This window comes from Chelonoidis abingdonii, chromosome 6 (assembly GCF_003597395.2).
Source record: "Chelonoidis abingdonii isolate Lonesome George chromosome 6, CheloAbing_2.0, whole genome shotgun sequence".
Classification (NCBI taxonomy): domain Eukaryota; kingdom Metazoa; phylum Chordata; order Testudines; family Testudinidae; genus Chelonoidis; species Chelonoidis abingdonii.
The window spans coordinates 96,851,893-96,874,951 of NC_133774.1; the positions used below are offsets into that span (position 1 = coordinate 96,851,893).

General features: G+C 42.8%; 1 protein-coding gene across 2 annotated transcripts in view; it reads right to left on the minus strand.

The window, feature by feature from the left end:
- KANK1 (KN motif and ankyrin repeat domains 1) overlaps positions 1-22,183 on the minus strand; it is a 177,625-nt gene extending 155,442 nt beyond the window's left edge. The window contains exon 1 of one of the 2 annotated variants that reach the window (XM_075067266.1): positions 22,050-22,183. The gene's annotated coding sequence lies outside the window, so the exon portion shown is untranslated. Of the gene's footprint in view, positions 1-21,996 lie in introns of both variants that reach the window. The other variant, XM_032801802.2, reaches the window with a different exon arrangement.
- Between the last annotated feature and the right edge of the window lie 876 nt (positions 22,184-23,059).

Here is a 23,059-nt window from a genome sequence, read left to right on the forward strand (position 1 = left end):
AAAAAAAAAACCACCCTTGCCCCTGTTGCCTTGGCAGCTTGCTGATCCTTCCAAAGGAGCAATAAAATATCACAGGCCACTCAGTCTCCCCTCTTCCTGTTTGCATTATTTAGGGCTATTCCTTTCCCAATTTGTACTGACCGTTAATTCCCTCCTACTGTAATGCAGGTCTCTGTTTTGCATCACTAGTAGCAGGAGGATTATTCAGTTAATTAGTTCTAATAATGACTCAAATGTTGTCTTCTGTGAACCTCCATCCATCCTGGGATCCACTTCTTCCTTTCCGCAACCAGGGCTCCTGATGGCTTTTGCCTTCACTGGTTCCACTTCAATCCGGGCTAGCCCTCAGATGCACCAGGCCCAAGAGGCATGGCAACGTTGCACAGGCTTATTCACCTTGCTTGGGAGAACAGTCTCACTACCTGATCAGGGTAACCTGAATGGCATCTTGTAGCAAGAGCTTTTATCTGCCTTGAGAGGTCTGGTGGGCTGCAAGGCTTGTCTACAGTTCTCCTCTACCAGGGTCTGGGGGTGAAGAAAGAAAGTTGTGAGCCAAGAGGAGGCCTTTGCCTCCTATAAATATGAAGGGCTCTACACCTTGATAAGACCTTTCAGGCATTGTCCAATACGTGCAAGGTGCCTGTGTCAGCACTCTTCAGCTAGGGTGAGCCCCCCGATAGAGTCATCAGTCCTACACATTTTGAGACGTAATATTTGGGGGAGCTGGGCCATCCAGCACTCAGCATCTTCCTGGCATACAGCCAGCAGGTTCAAAATGAAATTGGCTTTCATGTATTGCTGGTGGTTTTTTGGAAGTCACATTATTCATTCTGGGTGTCCTCAGTGCGCTGTGGGTGCAGCTTACTAGTCCCAGAACAGGTAGGAACTGGGCCACTGCACAGAGTCCCTCTCACCCAGATGCTGCACCTGTCTCTCAACCTCTTCTCTCAAAAGCTCTGCTGCAAAATACGTCTCAAAGCTTATACATAAGGCTACAATTTAGTCACAGGTATTTTTACTAAAAAGTCATGGACAGGTCACAGGCAGTAACCAAAAAGTCATGGCCCATGACCTGTCCATGACTTTTACTAAAAATACCCTTAATTAAATCTTAGATGCTAGGAGGGGTGGGTGTGTGGCCCAGGGCCCAACTGCTGCTCTGGGGCAGTGCCGGGGACCACCCAAGCAATAGACAGCGCAGCTGGTCCTGTGGCTGTCCCAGCTACTCGCGCAACCCTGGGATCAGCCGCTCTGGCTGCTGCAGAAGTCATGGATTCCGTGTCTTTCCGGGACCCCCATGAAAGACTCGCAGCCTTACTTATAAAAGAGTGCCCAGCTCAGCTTTCTCTTTTGTACACCAGTAGTTGATGCACCAGCCAAAGGAGGTTAAGTGATAACCACAGCCTTGCTTCGCCTTCCAGCTCACACTTGCCTCAACTATCCCTAGTATATACAGTCCTAGTTTGGCCTGAGTTGGGCCTATACAGTTCTGGAGATAATCTGTGTGTACTCAGCCATAGAGCCATGCCCACAGGTAGAGACCTGGAGTGAAAAAAATTGAACTCCCACCCCTCAAATACCCTGATTTTCTTAAAGTTTATTTTCACATTTTGAAATTTCTAACACATTCAAGAAAATGCTGACTAGTTTCACCGATAACTCAGCCCACTTGTGCATCCCCATTGTTCAGCATACGCATGCTCTCTGCAAACTCAACAATGCCTTTCAAGGGTCCTATGCATGCCCATCTCATACTCGCATCCTGGAATGAGTGCTCACAAGCGACCGTGTCCACACAAACTTTGATGGAGGATCAGGAGCTAAACTGTTTCCCCACTTGTAAAATGGGGATCACAGAACTTCCCAAGGGTGATGTAATGAAAGTTATTTACACCCACTCTTTGAGATCCTCAAGTGCAGGGGCTTTAAGAATAAGAAGCATTGCCAACACTAGGAAACTTGGACTGGTGTTTTAAGAGTTCACTCAAGAGGTGATAAATTAAACGAGATGTCATTATCCTTCAGCCAATCTGCATGCAACTATTGATTCATTTAGTCTTACTTCAAATTATGAGCTCCGACAGTCCACTCAGACTGCTATATGAAATTAGTAATGTAAACCAGAGCATAATTTGAGAGTAAGCCAGAAATCACTCTCGCATCAAGAGCACTGGCAGTCCTCCGAAATATCAGACAATATTTACATTCAGGCCAAATCTGTGGTTTGGCAAAAAAGTTCATTCACCCCACCAGTGCTCTGATCTTCTGACAAATCATTTCCTGATACAAGTTTAAACATACAAGGACTATGGACACAGTTGCATTGGGAATTCGCATTAAAATTCCAGACACCTTGAGAAACAGGGTGGGGGCAGGGGAAGGGTAAGAGAAGATAGCCTATTTGCACCTACAGTCTGGTACAGTTTTACAGAACAGGAAGGTTTTACAGAATTTATTTCTTCTCTTGGTACTTGATAGAAGTTTATCATCAGGCAGGAAAGCAGTTGCAGGACACTTTCGTCAGCTGAGAATTATAGCGGTAGCTTTTTAAAACAGTAGAAAAATTAAGGCCCCCTCTCCCCCCCTTTGTTTGTCCTTCAAAAGTTCTGAAGCTACTTATTAAAGGCCTCAACCTTAGATACAATAATGCATTTTGAGAAACTTTGTCAGTGACAGACAAGAAGCCGACTTTTGATGTCTGGCGGGGGGGAAAAAGGTGAAACAAAGTTAATTCTAAAGGTTGCTGCAGAACTCATACTTTGGTGATCTTTCAGTGAATAGGGTCTTGAACTTGCATCTCTCTTTGTAAAATACCATAATGTTTTATATATAAACAAAGAGAGGCTTAAAAAAAATGTGTAAAACAAGTTTTTAAATATCAGAGAATGAAGAATCTGTTGAATTCATTTGTTTAAAGGAAGGGGTGGGTTTTTTTTTTAATGTAAAATGTTTGCTTCCTTATGCCCATCCCACTAAAAAAATATTATGCAAGTACATCCCTTTCAACATGCTCCAGGGGTTACATCTCTAATTATTCACTCTTAGGCTCAGATGCATTCATAGTCTAATATGTTCACAGTACTAATGTCTATTAGCATGGTGTTTAACAACTCAGACAGATTTCTGCTAGGATGACTTGCAAAGCACAACCAGCTAAGAAATCCACAGTGGCTCTCCTCTGTGAAGAACCCATCATTAAAATTAAAAGACACAACGACTGATTTAAGGTGTTGAAAGGAATATTCCACAGAGTCAATCGTTATAAGTTTCCATCCTCATTCTACCTTAAAGACTTTATGTTGACCTTTGGGCAAATTCACCCAACAAGCTCTTTGTTTCTCCCCTGACCAATCTCTAAGAGTGTTTATTCACAGGCTTCAAAGAAGTAAAGCATTTGTTCTCTGGATGTCCTTGAAAATCTCTCACTGCAGGCTGCACAGAGCTAAATTTCTTACACTCCCACTGGGGATGCACTTGTTACTCTGCAGTTACTTCTAATTTAAAGTGATCTCTGGTAGCCAGCTCAACAAAAAGTATTGCCAACTTCTGTCAGGCATGCCTCCCAACCTGCCAAGGTCCAATTGGATCCATGTTTTAAAATAAGACACAAGAAAAACCACACAGTGTAAAGTTCAGTGCGAAACAGATTTCTTTAGCATTTCTAACATTTTCTGGAAAGCTCTCATGGGCCCGTATTGTGATGCAAATCATTTACAATTCCCAGACGCTCAAAAGCCTTTAAGCTGGAATTAAAGTTGTAAATACGTAAGTAACATAGAGAGGGGAAAAAGGAGAGACTTAATAGAACACTGAAGAAAAGAGATACATACACACACAAAAACCAGGAAATTCAAGTTTAGGATTACATTGAACAAATAAAGCCACAAGTCCGACACTGGGAAGTATCGGAAAGGAGAGTTCAGGCAACCTATGCAGTCTCAGCATAGACCTCAGCCCCAGTGCACTCTCCATACAAGGCAGACATTGCCTCAACTAACATGACAACTAAAAACTCTCCATTCTGAAATTGCCTGCAGGAGGAAGAGAAAGACATGCATCTTTAAACTACACCTACCTTCGTTTACATAGAGCATACTTACCCTGAGTTTAAAAGGCTGTATAATTTGCAACACCTGGCACTGAAGAGAATCTAAAGGTCAAATGGTGTAAGTAATGCTGCAGCAAGAATACTTCATATATATGAACACCTTCCCTGTTAGGTCTATGTCCTTCACAGAAATCTAGTGAGACACAGCGTATGGCTACACTTGCAGCTGTACAACGCTGCCATGGGAGTGCTCTCGCGGCAGCGCTTTGAAGAGCTCTCCCAGCACTGCAGGTACTCCATCTCCCCATGGGGATTAGCTTACAGCGCTGAGAGCCGCGCTCCCAGCCCTGGGGCACTCTTTACACAGGCGCTTTACAGCGCTGTAACTTGCTGTGCTCAGGGGTGTGTTTTTTCACACCCGAGCGAGAAAGTTGCAGTGCTGTAAAGTGCCAGTGTAGCCAAGGCCTAAATTACAAGAGACATTTTCTCCATTTCACAGATAAGGAGATGGAGCCAAAGAGGCCAAAGTGACCTGTCCAAAGTCAGGCATGTCACAAATTCTGGAAACCTGGTAGCCATGTTCACATGTACATCACAGATTACACCATAGACAACAATGGAATTATACCTCTCTAAGTACAAGGAGAAAAACTCCAGATCTCTCATCTCCCAACCTCTACCTTAATCACAAGGCCATCCTTCCTCTCCCCACAGAGAGAAAACTGCAGTCTTATCAAGGGAGGGTGAACAGCAGGCTAGTTTCCTATCAAGCTGCTAGCACATATGCAGTAGATGATTGGTACAGACATAGGGTGGCTCATAGTGCAGAAGTTGAAGCCATATGGTGTCAAGATATTTGGATAGTTTAACTAGGGTCAGATGGCAGATAGGGATTCTGCTTTTTCATAATTTCTGAAATTTGGAGGGTTTTGAAAGATGACTTTAGTGAAAAAAAAAAAAAAGTTGAGCTAATGCCACTTTTGTTTATTTATGTATGAGCAAGGCCTGAAAGCTTTCTCTAACATACCACCTGGAAAATGAAATCCTGCTCATTTTCAAATTCAGGCCCATCTATCCTAGAAAGCTAGGATATCTACGCTAAGAGTTAGTGAAATGACAACCACAGAGGAATTGAGGGGATTTTTTTGGTCAGACCATTTAACAAGGTTTTTAAAATCTATTTAACTTCAACAGCTGATTAATAATAGGGATAAAGAAAGTTAGTGTTAAAGATTCAAAACACCCTAATCCCTTCAATCAAGATGGTGCTCACACTAAATATGGTCGAGACCACTAAGATGGAGAGAGAGAGGTGATCGATAGGATGGTGTACTCAGAAGCTTATCAGTAAGCGGGACCACGTGGAACTCCATTTGGCCTGTGTCCTTGACAGGTTTTTTAAAAGCTACTGCACTCATCATGGGCGGACACGGAACTGCCTGTTAATACTTCACATTTCTGTTTTCTCAATTTCAGCAAAACCAGTCTCCCTTTAGCAAGAGCTGGGATGTTGTGCAGTTAAGTCCTCACATGCGAGCTTGCTGCCTTAATTATTTTCAACTGAATCCAGGTTCAGATGTTGCTTTGCAAACTGAAAACTCTCCTAGTGAATAGAAGAATTCTTAAGGCAGCAATAGGATTAGCAAGGCAGCTGGTCACGTGTGAGGCTTTATTTTGATTACACCCCACCTTTGGCTGAAAGGAGACTGAACGGATTTTGCTGAAGTTAAGACAACGGAATTTTGAGTATTGGAGCATCAATCCAAATTAAATAATTTTTTTACTCAGAGTGGGAGGGAAGGGAAGGGGAAATGGTTCCTTTTCTGAGCAAACTGACCAAAACCAAAACAAAACAAAAATAAAAACTATTTTCAGTTGAGGGCATGAAGGAAGAGTGGACTAAGTGCCAGTAGGACTCATGTTTGTATGTCCAATTACATAATGCCAGAGTCTGAACTTCCACCACTCACATTCTGAGGGCTTAATATAATAGGCCCCTGTACTGAATAGCTCAGAGGTTGTTGTTTTTTAAATCTATTTAAGATAAAAAAATAAAATAAGACTACACACCCCTTCCACCCCACAACCCTTCTGCCTCTGACCTGTAAGAAGTCACACTAACCGCGGGGTAGGCAACCTGTGGCACGTGCACCAAAGGCGGCACACGAGCTGATTTTCAGCGGCACTCACACTGCCCGGGTCCTGGCCACCGGTCCAGGGGGCTCTGCATTTTACATGAAGCTTCTTAAAATATTTTAAAAACCTTATTTACTTTACATACAACAATAATTTAGTTCTATATATTATAGACTTATAGAAAGAGACCGTCTAAAAACATTAAAATGTATTACTGGCACGCAGAACCTTAAATGAGAGTGAATAAATGAAGACTCGGCACACCACTTCTGAAAGACTGCCGACCCCTGCACTAACCAAACATTAGGCATCTATGCCCATATACAGGAGCCTATGGTGCGATTTTCAGAAGCATCTAAATGACTTTAGAGCACAAGTCCCACTGACTTCAAACAGCAAACCCTGATGGAATGTAGTCTGTTCCTAGTACTTCAGCTTTCCTGACTTGTGGAAGTTCAACATATTAGAAGGTAATACTGACTCCAATTACAGCCTGGGCTATTTGCTTATCTGTGTAGTGTTTCAGCTTGCACTGTTCTCACAGTAAAGATGCTAATGAAGCCCTGGACTTATTTTTAGTACAAGTGAACATGCTAAGTGTGAAACTTATTAGAGAAGATCTATGTAAAAATCTGAAACTCTACTAGCAACTGGGAAACAAATGAGAGAAGCAAATACAAAACATCTATTCTACCAAATTAAGGCTATAAAATAGGAAGTAAAGAACCAGAAAACTGTAATTTTTTTAAAAGTTCTTTTTAATCATGGCCTTTATCCATCTTGACACCAAGTATCTTGGATAGAGGATTATTGTAGATAATTTAAGAAGAATAGCTTTACAGCAATTTAAGAAGTTGTGGGGTGCTTTCTACAGAGCATCTTCATAAGCACTCAATATTGTTGTGACAGGCAAGGCTACAGATGCCTAAATAATTCTTCCATACTAGAGAACTAGAACCTACCTACCACTCCTGTTAGTCCTGCTTCAGTGTTAATGCTAACACAAAGAGTAATATGTCTGGTGTCCCATTAATGTTGAACAACTATGGTGTGCCATTTGCATGAAGTTGTAGTAAATACAAAACCACTCCCCAATAATTCACTTTTTACCCAGATAGTTGCAGAGAGGTTATCATTTTCTCCAACTTGCTCAATAAACACAGCTCCAGGACCACTGTAATGTAAAGTGACAGTTTGAGGTAAATAAATGAATTGTTTTGAGAAAGGGGAAAATATCTTTAGTCATTAGAAGTTCACATTTGTTTTTCCAACTAATAGTTGGAGGATACCAAGGCTCAGTGTAATAATTCTGGGTCTCTTCCACTATTTCTGTTATAACATCTTGCTTCGTATTGTACTCTCTCCAACTCCCCTCCCCCAGAAGCCTCTAGTGCCTTCACTTCAAAAGCACCAACAGCTGCCAGGCTGTCACTCCTTCTCCCCTTCAGCTCACTAGCATTTTGTAAGCTACTCTCTGTCAGTCTATGACTTCAGTCTACCACCAACTTAACATGAAGCAGAGACAAGTGTTCAGACAGGTGTTCAGAACTACCTCACAGGAAGACCCACATGCACCTAACATTTGCTCCTCACAAAACAAGTGAACCTCTTGGATTTCCCTATTCTTTGCCCATTTGTCACAGCTTAGGCGTCCAGAGTTTTACTGTTCAGCTCCTGCTGTCCTTTCAGCCTCCAGCTAACAGAGACCACTTATATTTGAAGGCGATTAAAGATATTTTTCTTTTTTCATACAAAAGAGGATTCTCTACACCAAATGGAGTCTGTGCAGTCAGCAGCATCTCAAGAGCAGAGAGGAGGGGGAAGGGACAATCCTGGAAATAAAAGGAAAAAAAGAGAACTGCTCTCAGAGAAACTCCTCTCACTCCTAGGATGTTGGGGTCTCAGGCAGCTTGATCCTGCACTATTCTAGACAATGCGAGTCACTGAATGGGACCAGGATCAAGCCCTGTGTCCACCGGAGGATGATCATGGCTATGTACTGCAGAACGATGGCTGTTCCGGTCATTCCCTAGCCCAGACTGTCTGTGGGACACAGATTGCTTGTGAACACTTATTTCCACAACTTCATGATAAAAATCAATCCCAGTGCGTACACACAGACTGTCTTTGGTTTTTAATTTTCTTCACTGTTGCTAGAATGGAAAGGAATGCAGGGAGTCACCTGGAGGGTTTATACTGCCTTGCCGGAACATGATGGGGACCGGGGAGTATTCCCACTTGAGACACGTTGGAGTGCTCTACAATTCACACCCCTGCTAGTCTGGACCATGGTGCCATGTTAGGATAAAGTATTGTGGAGGTTTTGTAGGCGTGTAAAATGACTCTAATATTTCAGTAATAATTAGCTAGAAGTCAACACTAGCACCATTTCTGGTGCAGGGGGAAGAGTGGACCATGGCCGGGTTTTGATGATGGGGTGGCCAGTGGCTGATTTTTTCTGTATCTCTGAGGTGGCAACCCTAGCAGCCACGGATGTTTCAAGCAGAGTCACTGATCCAACATGGTACTAAAAATGCCAGGGGCTGCCAGCATCTGGGCTATACTAACACTCTCACCATTGCTACCACAGGGGGAAATGAACCAGTGGTGGGACACTTGAAGAGAAATAAGCTCATGGCAGACAAATATTTGTGAAAGATTCTGACACCACCAGCCTTCAGTTGAAGGCTGAAAGTTCGCACTCCAGAACCTGGTCCATATTAGGTCCTCTTAAAAATCAGAGAAAAGAAACACTAGCCAACTGTGGTGTACTGATGACATTATGACAAAAAACATAGGTTGCTGAGTTTTATAATAATCATATTGTAACTATTATAAAATACATAAGTATTTTAGTTCCTCTTATCTGACTTCAGAGACAATCCTATGGCCTAGTTACAGGTAGTCCTGGGAAGAAATCTAATTTGCCCGCAGTTTCTGGAAAAACAAATGCTACTCAGCAGATGAATAAGAAGCTGGAGAATGTAGAGTTGTCTTAGAAGTTCTTTTGGAGGCAAGGAGAGGGAATTTGAAAAAAAAAATTCACAATAAATCAATGTGAAGTGTCTAATGATTAGAGCAGGACTAATAATGCAAAACAGAAGTTAAAATGTATTCAAGATTTTGTTAATTACTCCAGCCACTTTTGTACCATTGTGGCATCCTTTCTGCATACATTCATGTAATTGTGTTGTGCTACTATATAACCAAAAGCTAAGTCTGTTTAGAAGTTCAATCTGTTAAAATTACATTCACTGTCTGTGAACATTGGCACCAGAAACCTAACTACAAAGCAACCTCATCCTAAGGGAAGCCAGAGTAGGTACACCATACACTTGTGCACACACCCTAAGTGCAACTATGTGACAAGTCAAAATAAAGCACAGTTCAAATTTCAGAGTTAAGATATCAAACCCGAACAAAAAACTCCTGAGGCTATAAATTTCAAAATGACAAATCTTTCTGAGTTTAGATGATCCCCAAACAAACAAAGATGCCAGATTCCGGTCAATAAGTCATTATCAGTTATTCACTCTGCTCAGACAATGCACTAGGCTTTACCTTAGCATGCAATCTCTCTTCAGAGTAGAAAATAAGTTAAATTAAGCACCTTCTTTCTCAACAGGTCTTCTGCTTGTGTCTACTCTGTTATATCTGCTTATGGAAGAGCAAACTTCTATTCCAGATTGGCACTGCAGAGCAAACACAGCTGTGTGAAGTGCACTGTATCCTGGTTTACGAGTCAATAGATGTTTTCTTTACAGGGACACTGAAGAGAATGAGAGGGAACAGAGTGCAGAATATCAAGACTGGTAATGAGGCATAAATGAGAAAGAACATATTGTGGACTTCAGAATCCCGGGTGAGTTTTCAGAGCTGGGAGACAGCCATACAGACCTACCAAACCTCTCCACCTCAGTTTCATTTAAAAACACTACACACACCACACAAACCTGGAAATAATTGAGACACAAAATGGAATTTCACAATGCCATTATTTTTAACTGTAACCGAGTCCACGTTCTTATTGTCAGACCATCCAGATACACGTTTCATTGTCCTTTAGTATTTTCATATTATATTTCAGAACATTTTATTTAAAAAACAGCCACATAAATGAGAAAATAAATACTCTTTGTAGGTAGGAATTCCCACATATTTTCCTATGAGACTGTAGCACTCTTTGGAGCAGCACTGAAAGGCTCTGAAGAGAACTCCCACTTGGAAGAGCAAGGGCAGCCAAAATGCCTTCCTCCTATTTACAAATCAGAGAAAGGAGTTTGGAGTTCTTTCTAGAGAGCCTCTGCATTATCATATGCTGACACAGAGCAGAAAAGCTAATATTTATAGATAGTTAACTATTGTCTGCTGGAGGGTTTTTGGTCACAGCTGGCCCAAAACAGAAGTCCTCTGCCTCCATCTTTCTTTCCTATTTAAGAATTCATGAAATGAAGGTAAAGAACTTTGACAGAAGCTGTGGAATCATATAGCCATGTTTATGCACCTAAACAAACACATCCAACCTTTAATACCTCCTCACTCTAGGGGGTGGGTGGGAAGAATAAGAAATCCCTAAGTAGGTAAACAATTGCAGTTTAAAATAAATAGAAACACACTGAGCAAGGAAATTTTTAAACTATCCCCTCCCTTCACAACCTACCACAAGCTCCAGAGTTTGACATGAACAAGAAGCTATGTCAAACTTAATGAATATATATATCTATAGAACAAAGTTTAAAGGAGAGACATTTTCACAACTCTAATCACAGGACAGTGTTTTTGGTCACTGTTTCCAAATCCTGGATCACCCCTGGGTTCTCACAGCTCAAGGGGGTGGAGGAATTGTAGACAGCTCAATGTGCAGCTGTGCTCAAAAAGAATAAATGAGATGCATAAAGGATGCAATGAAGAATAAAAGGGAAACAATTTTAATGCCATCATAAAAGTCAATGGTGCAGCCTTATCTGGAATTGTGTGTTCCGCATTAGCTACCCCATCTATGAAAGGATATTGTGGAACTAGAAGTTAGTTCAGACAAAGGCAACAAGAATGATCCAGGATGTAGGAAAACTTTTGTACGAAGAGAGAGATTAAAAACATTGGGATTGTTATTGTAGGAGACAAAAAGAGAGGGGACATGATAAAAGCATCTGAAATAAGTAATGGTATAGAAAAGGGAGCTCTCAGAACCCAAAAATAAGCGACAGTCAATTAAATTAGAGCTGGGAAATTCAAGACTGATGAAGAGGAAATAGGGATTTCCCCTCCACACATAGACAGACTGTGGAACTCATTGCCACATTAAATCATTGAGGCCAAGGATTTAGCGAGATTCAAAAAGGGATTAGCCATTTACATGGATAACAAGAAAACCTAGACTTAATGCTAACAAAAAGATTGAATGAAATAAAGCCTCATGTTTCAAAGCTTAAGTCAACATCTACTCATTAGATATCAGTATGAGACCAATGGTAAGGGACAAATTATCCCACATCTGCCTACAGCAAGGTTCTTACACCTTCCTCTTAAGGATCAGGTGTTAGCCACTGTCAGAGACAGGATACTGGAGACAATGTGACATAAGAACAGTCATGCTGGATCAGACCTATGAACTAGAGAAGGGGGCCAAAAGCTGGCTTTGCCTATAAGCCATTTTTGCACTGTCCTATTTCAGAGGCCAGTAGGCTTGTCTTTTACACAACAGAGTTGTCTCAGGGTTACTCTCTATTATGCTCAGATGACTGTGGCTCCATAGCAGAGAGACAGATCAGCCAGACGTTTTGGTTCTCTGACCATGCCCATGTTGGGGGCAGAGGTCACGGCTGAAGTGCACAGAGCCAGCTACAACATTCTTATGCCAGCCCTGGATTTCCCTCCCCCACATGACAGAAGAATTCCTAGGAAGTTGCTTAAGTCAGCTTTAAAGCTGCTTTGCATCATCAGCTCAGCATAATCTGGCCTTCCTAGGCCCAGAATTTCGCCCAGAGACGAAGGCTATGGCTACAGTACAGAGCTTACAGCGGTGCAGCTGCACCAATGCTCATGCTAGTGCAGACGCTCTAAGACGACGGGAGAGAGCTCTCCTGTCAACTTAATTAACCCACCCCCAACAAGCGGTAGTAACTATGTCAGCAGGAGAAGCTCTCCCCCCAGTAAAGCGCTGTTGTGGACCGCGCTAAGGTCAGTGTAACTTACATCATGTTGTTTATTCAGACCCCTGAACAACGTAAGTTATATCAATCTAAGCAGTAGTGTAGCCACAGCCTAAGACTTTGCTTATTTGTTTCCTTCTCACTCCCATCACACCTACCCACCCACAAAATTTTAATAGAGTTCAGTGCTCTTGCAAATGAGAGAGTCAATTCTCTATCCAAGTATAGTGTGATCTAGTGCTCCTACGCAGAGTTCTGACAAGACACGCTCTGCCCCATTCTGGTCAGGACAGACTGATTTAAATCAAAACTATGTAGAACACTAATTTTAGTCATGATTTAAAGCAGCAAGCAGGAAATTTTGATTTAAAAATCACTGATTTTAAATCTTGTTTTTCATTTCTGCTTCTGTTATTTTCCTAAAGAAAGGTTGAATCCCATTGGTTGGTAACAATTAAAATATATTGATCTGCAGCATTTAAAAAAAAAACTGATTTTTTATTAGTTAAATAAATTTACCTTAGAAATGCTGATACATAAGGGGAAAACAGTATGTTTATCAAGATGTATCAACATATGAGTTGCATTTAAAAGTAACAGATTTACTAACAATCAAGTATCTGTAGTTAGTGAACTGGTGGATTGTTTCTGATCACCTTGGGCCAGGTTTTGAAGAGTATTTAGGTGCCTTCTGGGATTTGTTTCAAAGGTGCCATAGAGTGATAGGCACCTAACTCCCATTCATTTCAGTGGGAGTTAAACACCCAACCTGCTTAGGCACCTTTGAAAAAAATCTCAGTAGGTGCCTATCTGCATCTTAAGGCACCTTAAATGCCTTTGAAAATCCAGTCCCATGGCCTTCAGATTTTTAGAGTTAGTAGATCTCATCTTCCACTTGGTTTTTATTCAGAAAATTGGCTGAGGAAAATAAGCTTCCCTGCTTTTTCAACTCATAACCAGTTTCTCCATTTTCTGTATCTGGTAGCTACACTGAAATCAAATGTAATTAAGGCCAAAGCTTTTCTGCACAACAGAAATTGGAAGTATTTACATTTGGAAATATGTAAATGTCAGCACTCACTCAATTGTAAAGAATGTAAATACTATAGATACTTAATGCAGAACGTTATATTGCGACATTTATAAAGTTTGAGCAGACCTAAAATGTTAATGCTATTTCCCCCTAATTCTGTCTATAATTTAAAAGGCAGCATCCCTTAACTCAGTGGTGGGCAACCTGCAGCCTGTCAGGATAATCCACTGGCAGGCCACCAGACAGTTTGTTTACATTTGCACAGCAGCCCGCAGCTCCCAGTGGCCCACATTTCACCGTTCCTGATCAATGGGAGTTGCAGGAAGCAGTGCGGGCCGCAGGGACGTGCTGGTTGCCACTTCTCGCAGCTCCCATTGGCCGGGAACGGTGAACCATGGGCCACTGGAAGCTGCAGGTAGCCACGCAAGTGTAAACAAACCGTCTGGTGGCCCACCACTGTATTACCCTGACGGGCCGCAGGTTGCCCACCACTGCTTTAACTCATTAAAACTTGAGGGCTCAATTTTTAAAAAAAATTTACATTAAAAAATAATGTATGTACTCTTGAAGTTTAGGTGTTAAATTTGACATTATGACATGTTATTTTTAAACAGCTTTTTTTTTTTAAGAAAAAATTATTTTTTTTATTTAAATCACAGATTTTTTTTAAATAAAATTAAAAAAAAAAATCAATATTTTAATCCACCCTGACTCTAGTACTGGTTCTTCAGACAGAAGTGGTCACATTTGCAGTACCTGTAATGCACACAAATGAAGTGGAAACTGAGGGCTTATCTATATAGCCCCACACCATGGACCACAGGGATGCAAAGGCAGCAGGCACTGAAGTGCTGTGCTATAACTGCTCCTTGTTGACCCTGCTAGCATGAACTAAAAGATACCTAGCTCACATTAACATAGTCCTGGCAGAAAAGGGGTCTACACAGATCCAGGTCAGTTACAGCTCAAAACTTTAATGCAAGGTGCAACTCACACCTCTGTAGCCCATACTGCAGTGCTGTCTAGAGAAGCCATAAAAGTACTGAACTTGTTATGCACGTGACAAGAATATATTCAGATCCCAGAAAAAAAAAAAAAAGAGTGCCCATGCATACACCCCTTGAGCCACTGAGCTCACTTGAACTGGTTTTGCTACAGAACAAGTCATGGATTTGCTTCTCAGTACAGTCACTCTTCTGTTCCTTCAGAGAGTGTAATATCAAACCCCTTCCGAACTCAGCACATTCAGAGCTTTCCACTTTTGCTTTCTCACTACTATTTCAAGAGTGGTAACATCTCCAGTAACCATGTTCATCATATTCAGGACTGGGGAGGAGTAGAGGAGAAGGAAGACAGAAAAAAGCTTGGGTTTTGTTAGGATCAAGAGGTTGAAGTGCTTGTTTAATAAAAACTCCCAGAATATGGCTTTAGTTTTAGTCTTTATGTGATAACAGGCTGCCACCAATACCTGTCATTGCCTTCAGCACCTTCCGTCCAAGGGTCTCAAAGCACTTATAAACACTGAACCCTACCGCACATCTGTGAGGTAGGTAAATATATTCTTAATATTTAAGCTCTAGGAGGCATGACAACTTTTATGGGCCTACCAGTTCAGACTAGTAGTCCATCTAGCTCAGACAATGGCCAGTACCAAATGCTTCACAGGAAAGTCCAAGAAACTCCCATGATGTACAATTATGGAATATTTGTGTCGATGGGAAAGCTGACTTCCTAAATCCCAGGCTGCTGGAGAGTCTGGCTTTAGAGTCTACTTCTGTACTTCCAGTCACTGAAGTCAGGGGAAGATATTTTGTGCAAAGAGCAGCAGACTTGACCAAATATCAAGAGAAAGTCCCAGCTCTGAGAAGGTGCCTGTAACAGAGATTCTCACGTCTCCCTCCGATTATTGCCTCCGTAACACTATTAATCATCAAATACACTTTTCAATGGAATAACCTCTCCCTGTGGGTAATAACCAGGCTCCATTCAAATGTTCAGCCACTACCACCCTCATGTGAGGCACTATAAGAACAGAGAGCAATGATATTCGCTCAATCCCACTGTCATATGTCCACTTTCACAGGGATACTTTATTAACAGAAACCTCACATCAGCATGAGAAACAATCCTACTGTAACTCTCAACACATCACAACAGCTATTCAAAACTAGCCCCAACACTAGAGAGAGTCTGCAGGCCACACCTATATAATTCTCACTGAGCTGGGCATGATAGGTCAATAGGGTTAATTATCTAATTCTAATGTTGAAGGAAGTGGAAAATATTTTTAAAAAAAATAAAAAAGCATAGGTTTCTAGACTAGCTCCGAGCATTAAGTAGGTGAAATGAATCATTTACTCTATACTTTACCTACTTCTTTCCCCCATCCCACCCCACCATCTTCAGACAAGCTTACTAGCAAAGGCTGAAAAAGTGCAAGATGCCAACCTCTCCTTCCCTTCCCTCTTTACATAGCAAAGTGGGAATTCTCTTGGTACCACATGAGCTGTCAAAGAGCAGTCATTCTTAAAACTGTCTATTATACAGAGTAAATATTTTCCAGGGGTAGGGAGTTTGATAGTTATTCTACTTTACTATCCACACAAAACAGGCAAAATACCAAAGACTAATTTTGTTTTAATAGTTCCTATACAGAGTTAGTTCAATTTTGTCTAGTCACGTCTCATTTAGTCTGCTCACGTTTGCAAGGAATTAAAAGGTACATCTGAATCCCAATTACATGATCTGTAATAGAGTGGAGAAAGATGTAACTAGAGCCAGTGGTTGGAAGCTGAAGCCAAACAAATTCAAATTAAAAAATAGCCACGATTTCCCTTCCTCACCACCAACTGAGGGTGAGTAACCATTGGAACAAACAACCAAGGGAAGAAGCAGATTCTCCTTCTCTTGCGGTCTTCAGATCTAGACTGGATGCCTTGCTGGAAGAGATGCTGTAACCAAACACAAGTTACTGTTCTCAACACAAGGGTCACTGGGGGAAATTTAATTACCTGTGATATACAGGAGGTAAGATTAGATGATCCTATCATTCTGGCCTATGACTCACTAGCAAAGCTCAGTGACATTCTCTCATCTTTCTTTAGGCTTGTACTGCAACACTAGAATAGTTATTTTCCCTTTCTGGTTCTAATGACTACTCCAGTCCTATTGTTTTTTCTGACATTGCAGAAGGGATTCGCTTTTTTAAAAAAAAATTAAGAGTTTGTTTAAATAGTCCCACCTAATGTAGAAATCTGAAATGCATGACATCTGAATTCTGAGTTTAGCTAATTGACATTGCCTTAATCTCAATATTGTCATAAATCCAAGTAGAGCTCTCCCAAGGAAGTACATTTTTGCATGACATTAGGTGCTACAGTTTGTTAGAAACAGTTGGAAGTTAAGATACAATTCACATAAGCAATAGGAAAGGAACATTTTCGAGGTAATCTGCATAAGTATACATCAATCGCTTATAGTAATGAATTCCATTAATTGTTCATTCCTGACATGTACTGTCACCCTCCTTTTCAGGCCCTGGCTTTCTCACAACTGGCACAATATAATTTGCTTGTTATCACACCTCAATATACAGCATCTCTAATGGGAGTAAGAGGTGGAGTCCCAATGCTGACAACTCTAAGTTGTTGCCTTAATTATTCCACGATAAATCTAAAATGCTCTTCTACATCACTGTCAGTTACTCAGCCACAAAAAGACACTATTAAAGATACTTTAAATGAATTATGGCCCATTAGAGTCAATTACATTGCAAGTCTGATCACAAATCTAAATGGTTATTTAAGGCAAATTTTAGTTTCAAAGGTTAAGTGAGATTTATAAAAAAAAAAAAAAGCAATATTTGATTAGTCATAGTTTCACAGGGTTTACTTACAAAATAAAAACAAGTTAAATTTTCAGCCAAGAAGCCCTCCATCTATTTATACAGTATTGTAAACATTTTTATTTTAAGTAACATGGAAACATTTATTGGATGATAGGGTAAATAGTCAAAGCTTCTCACAAATCTTTGTTAAGTTCACCCATGGAATCACAACCACCAGTATGCTAGTCACTAGGACATGGTAAATAAATAACTTATTTATTTAATGTGCTGGATTGCCTTATCACAATCCACAAGTATTTACAAATACATTTAAAATTTACACTAATATGTGTATTATATAGAAGTTTACCATTTATACACACACTGCCTTACAAACTTACAAGGGCAATCTACAAGGGACTGTCTGTTTTTCTATAAACAGCTTCTGATCAGAACAGTGTTGATGCTTGAAACTTTCACTATTACTCAATTCTGCTAACTGACCAGAAGGCTCCTCATCCCTGCACCACAGCCACAGTAGGTGCTGACACCATAACAAATTTGCAACTGTTCCCATTTAACAGATTGTACACTTGTAACCAAGAAGCACAAGCTACTGCCTATTTTGACAGCTTCTCCTAGGCTGCAAAGAGAGACCCCGCATCAGTTACAAAACAGATTCTTCATTAGAGAGTTTTAAAGTCACTTCCCATATCTATTATTTAGATATATAATGCACATCAGGAACTGAGACACACATAGGTATTAGAGTTTAGAAGCCAGAAAGGAGGGGAGGGGAAGGAAGTTGTGTAATGAATTAGTCTCATTTAGAGGATATTCCTGGATATGAAAAACAAGGCAGTTTCCATTTCCATCGGTGCCAATAAACATTTACAGTGATCTGTCTAGGTCGCCCTTGCTGACATGCCACCTGAGACACCTAGGTTTAATTTCCAATCCAAGGGCCTGATTTCATTCTCAGTGACCTTAGGATAAGTCCAGAAGAACTCCATGGAAGTTAACAGAGTTACACGTGTCTAGACTAAAATGGAATTCAGTCCCATGTCTCTTACTTTAGCGTGGAGTGCTACAGAAGCAATATGCTTAGTCTGGAGTCATCATCAAATTATTGGTGACAACTTCGACGTTTTCCAGTTGAGCCCCATCCATCCTCAGGCCTAAGCAGTGTAACACAGTTTACAAAGTGGAGAGAGGTTACTTGGCAAAGCTTGTCCTGATGCAGGGCAGGAACTAGATCAGCGGTTCTCAAACTGTGGGCTGGGACCCCAAGTACCACTGCACAGGCCAAAGCCCACTGCTGGGGCGGAAGCCCTTGAGTTCAGGCTTCAGTCCCCACTCCTGGGTCATGTAGTAATTTTTGTTCTTAGACGGAGGCCGTGGTGCAATGAAGTTTGAGAATCCTTGAACTAGATGACCTACTGGAGGTATCACAGACCCACATAAGTAGTCATCGGGTGTTTGGACCAGGGCCCTGGAGGACACCCCCATCCTGGCAAGAATGATCTTCTTTGAATGTCTTTCATGCATATTAAATTATTGTAGCTTGGTCTTCTGCACTTTACACTGCATCATCTTTTCTCTACCTCTGTACTTATTCCCTTCCTCACATACATACACCTCCAATCCCTTGATCTCACCCAAAGTCACCCTGTCAGAAGAGGCTGAAATAAGAGTTACAGAGGCAAATATAAATCTGATTTCTCAATTAGCAAACTGGCATGCCACCTTTCTGAGATAGCCAAGACCCAAGGTGACTGACTAAGCCAGACAAGCTATTCTCTTAATTAAAATATGTAAAAGAGAGCTCTCATTTTAAATAAAAAATTACAATGTAACAGGCGTTAGCTTTACAAGAGAAAAATGAAACTGTTAGCTTTTATCTAAAGTCAAACTTCTGTTCACAAGGCAGTCACAGTAAAGCCCCATCTATGCTAGAGCTTTAAAGCTCACCTGAAACACTTTTTAAAAATATACTTGCAACACTGTAGCCCCACACACTGTGTTCAAAAGTGTCTCCTAATCCTGAGTGCCTAACAAGGGGTCTGATTTTTAGCCTGCACCCATCCTCCGAAAGTCAAGCCCATTTAAGGTGTCTCAGGTGGGTACCCAAAAATGAGGGCAAAGTTACTCATCACTTTTGAAAATGTGGACCTACAAGCTTAACTGTGGCTTAAGCATACCCGTGCTGATGAACACTATAGCCTGTGTAGGTGAGACCAAGCACTGCCATTTGTTCACTTGCATCACATCTTCTTCCCCATCCCCTTACACATGGAATGCCCTTCCTGAAGACATACATGCCACTATCCTCTCCCCCTCAAGAGTTACTGCTGTCATGAATCCTCCAAGAAATCAATTAGCACTGGTAAGTTGAGGGGAACTTGGGACTTATTGATTTTTAAATATATAATTTTCATTTTTATGTTGTATCCTTCCCCCTCTGCTCCTTTTGACTGATGTTTGTCTTTGCCAGCGCTTCAGAACAGCAATTGTCTCTCTGAGTGTGGCTAGGACATTTGAGTGTTAATTTTACTTATTTCTGTTTCAGTAAGTCAGTTCTGAAGAGGAACCGTATTCTAGTCTAGGCCTACCTGGGCTAAACCTCATCTTTACACACACATCCCATCGAACAGGTCTAATTGTGTTGGAATCAAGATTTATCAACTCAGACTTCAGTTTAAGTGCAATTAAACAACTTTTAGGATGGGGCTTTAAGTTAATTTTCAGCAGCCATAAGCTATTGGAGACCGGCCATTTCCCCCTAAATTTCCCACCCGTGGAACTGCTGCAGTGGTAACAGGGCTCACTGAGGTATGGCCTGTCTTTGTTTTGAGTTTACATAGTGAATGGCATAACAGGATTCTGGCCTCTATGAGCAACTGAAATAAAAATAAATAAATAATGTGTAGACCAAACTCCACATCATCTAACTATGCTCACTGCAGGACTAGAGTAGTGGTTTTCAAACTGTGGGTCGCGGAATGTAAGGCACTAGGTCACGGTGGCTCTGGTCAGCACTGCTGACTGGGCCTTTAAAAGTCCTGCGAACAGTGCTGTCTCACTAAGGCAGGCTAGTCCCTACCTGTTCTGACACTACACTATGCGCTGGAAAAGGCCAGCAGCAGGTCCGGCACCTAGGCAGGGGGGCCAGAGGCCTCGGGCTCCGCGCTCCCATTGGCTGGGAACCAGGATTCCAGCCCTGAGCCCCCCCAAACCCAGAGCCCACTCCTGCACCCCAAACCCCTCATCCCCAGCCCTACCCCAGAGCCTGCACCTCCAGCCCAGAGCCCTGAGCCGCCTCACACCCCAACCCTCTGCCTCAGCTCAGAGTCCCCTTCTACAACCTGAACCCCTCATTTCCAGCCCCACCCCACAGCCCTCACCCCAGCCCTGAGCCCCTTCCCTCCCCCAAACCTCTCATTCCCAGCTCCGTTGGGTCACGGGCATCAACAATTTTCTTCAACTGGGTCACCAAAAAATAAGTTTGAAAACCACTGGCCTAGGGGATGAGGACATGCTTTTCAATGGCGCTCAGCACCCACAAGCAGAACTAAGTTTTCAAAAGAGCTTTCAGCTATGTTCATCTGAAATTCGTCCGTAACTGTCACAATGGGATCTGCCAGGTGTTGAGCTCTTCTGAAGAGCTGGGTCTTATTTAAGTGCCTAAATGGGAGCTAAACTCATTTGAAAATCTGGCCCATAGTGCTGACTGCTGGCATATGCCAGCGGTTTGTCTCCACTAGAACGTGTCACTGGTGGAAGCAATGGCAGGATTTTTTGAGAGGGGGGAGGGAGAGGATAAGAGTCTAATACAGCTGTGACCTGAATGCCCTATCAGCTCTACAACAAGGGCCACGTTATAAAGGAGTCCCCTGACGGTGACTTCCAGGTGGATGTGGTCTTAGAACAAAGCTCTGCTTCAAACTCAGCATCCAGGCCCATCTCCACTATACCTATTCAAGCAAGACTCCCTTCCCAAGCTAATGTGTGAGATCTGGCATTAGTTATTCCATTATCAGCTTCTAACTATGCCTAAAGTGCTAGTTCACATGTGCTAAGGAGGGGCTGAACAACAGACACTGGAGCCAGCAGGAAAGTTAGATCCTGCCCCCCACACACCCCGCCCCCACAAGGTGAACAGAATGGAGCGCTGACACACCATCACCTTGGCCTCACAACGATGTGCTCCTCCACCCCAAATACCATTGATGTTTCAGGACCAAAAGCCTCCTCCATCCGCTGGGGAGGGGAAAGCCGCCAGCAAGTAGAGGGAGAGGGAAGCCCTGGGCATTACAATGTCAAGTGAAGGGGAACCCGAACCAACGTGCTGTGGCCGGGCATGCAGCTGCACAACTAAACCCCCGGCCCTGCTCCACCCTCCCCCTCCCAAGGAAATGTCCCCAGGGAGATAGTTCAGACACACCACGCCGCCCCTCCTCCTGTTTCCAAGCCAGGGCACAGGCAGGGGAAGCCAGTTGGCTGCACCACAAACCCCCACCTCATTCCAGCCCCGAGGCAAGGGAAAGAGAAGCTGCCACAAAGCAGCCGCTGGGGTTGCACGATCCTCTCGCCCCCAGCCCCGAGGAAGGGAGTTTGCCAGGGGATCCCCCCAGGGATCAGAGCTCTGTGCGCCCGGGGAGGGGACAGCAGACTTTACACTGACAAGGGTCTAACAAAGTTTCCTCGCGCTTCCCAGCGCTGCCCTGCTGAGCCTGGATCCCTCCCTCCCAGCCCGCAGCTCCACAGGCACAAGCGATCCCCAGAGAGCCGCTCCGCTCACCTCTCCGCTCGCATCCCTCATGCCGGGGGGCAGGCGGCTCCCAGGGCCCTTACCCAGGCAGGACAGGAGAGAAAAGGGGATGCATCAGGCACGCGGCTTCCCCCAGAGCACGCCACCCGGCCCCGCAGCGACACCCACCTCCCCGCAGCCTCCGAACTCCCCGCTCGGGTCTCTTTGTACCAGCGAGCAGGCACACCAGCCGGCCGCCCGCACTGCGGCTGCGCGCTGCCCAAACTCACAATGCAAGCCTCCTCCCCTGCTGGGGCTCCGGAGAGGCGGGGGAGCAGCGGGGTAAGCCGGGATCTGGGGCTGAGCATAGATTGCGAAGCCTGCCGCAGGGGCAGAGACCAGGCTGCCTACCAAGGGTCGCTGGCTTAAGGGCAGCAGAGTACTCAGCGGGAGAGCTAGCTCATACCAAGGGAATTCAGTAACAAGAGCGAGAGGGCGATGTGTTGCTACCAAGAGGTTAAAGCAAAGCAGAGGACTGAACTTCAGGATGTTGCTTGAGTAGATTTGATCCGTCAGCTCAGTTATACAGACCTGCCACTGCCTGTCTGTGTGACTTTGGACAAATCACTCTCTCTGTGCCTTGGTGTTCCCATCTGTAACGTGGGGATAATAATACCTGCTAGGATAGGAGAGAGGGCAGTTTATTTGATGTATTCTTTATATCTATTTAGAGCATGCCCTGTGCTCGGCCTCTTTCAATCATTTTAAATAAAATGTTTTGCAATTTAAATTTTACAGTACAGATGTACAGCATTTCCAGTCACGAGCTTCTGCGCTGCACGTACTGAGCTGCATTGTGGGACTTAATCTGGGAATGTGTGTCAAGTGCTTTGAGATCCTAGAAAGAAATGCTGCTATACAAGTGTCAAGAGGTATTAGAACCTGTTATCATTAGTGGCACATGAAGTAGGTTTCATTTTTTACTGATCATTCCTTTGTAGCGATCTTTCAGTCATAAGGCTTAAAAGAGACTGTTTAAAAACTATTTCCCATCTATGCTGATGTGTTTGCCTCTGCCAGTGACCAGTGAAGCATTCATTTGTACAGATAATTT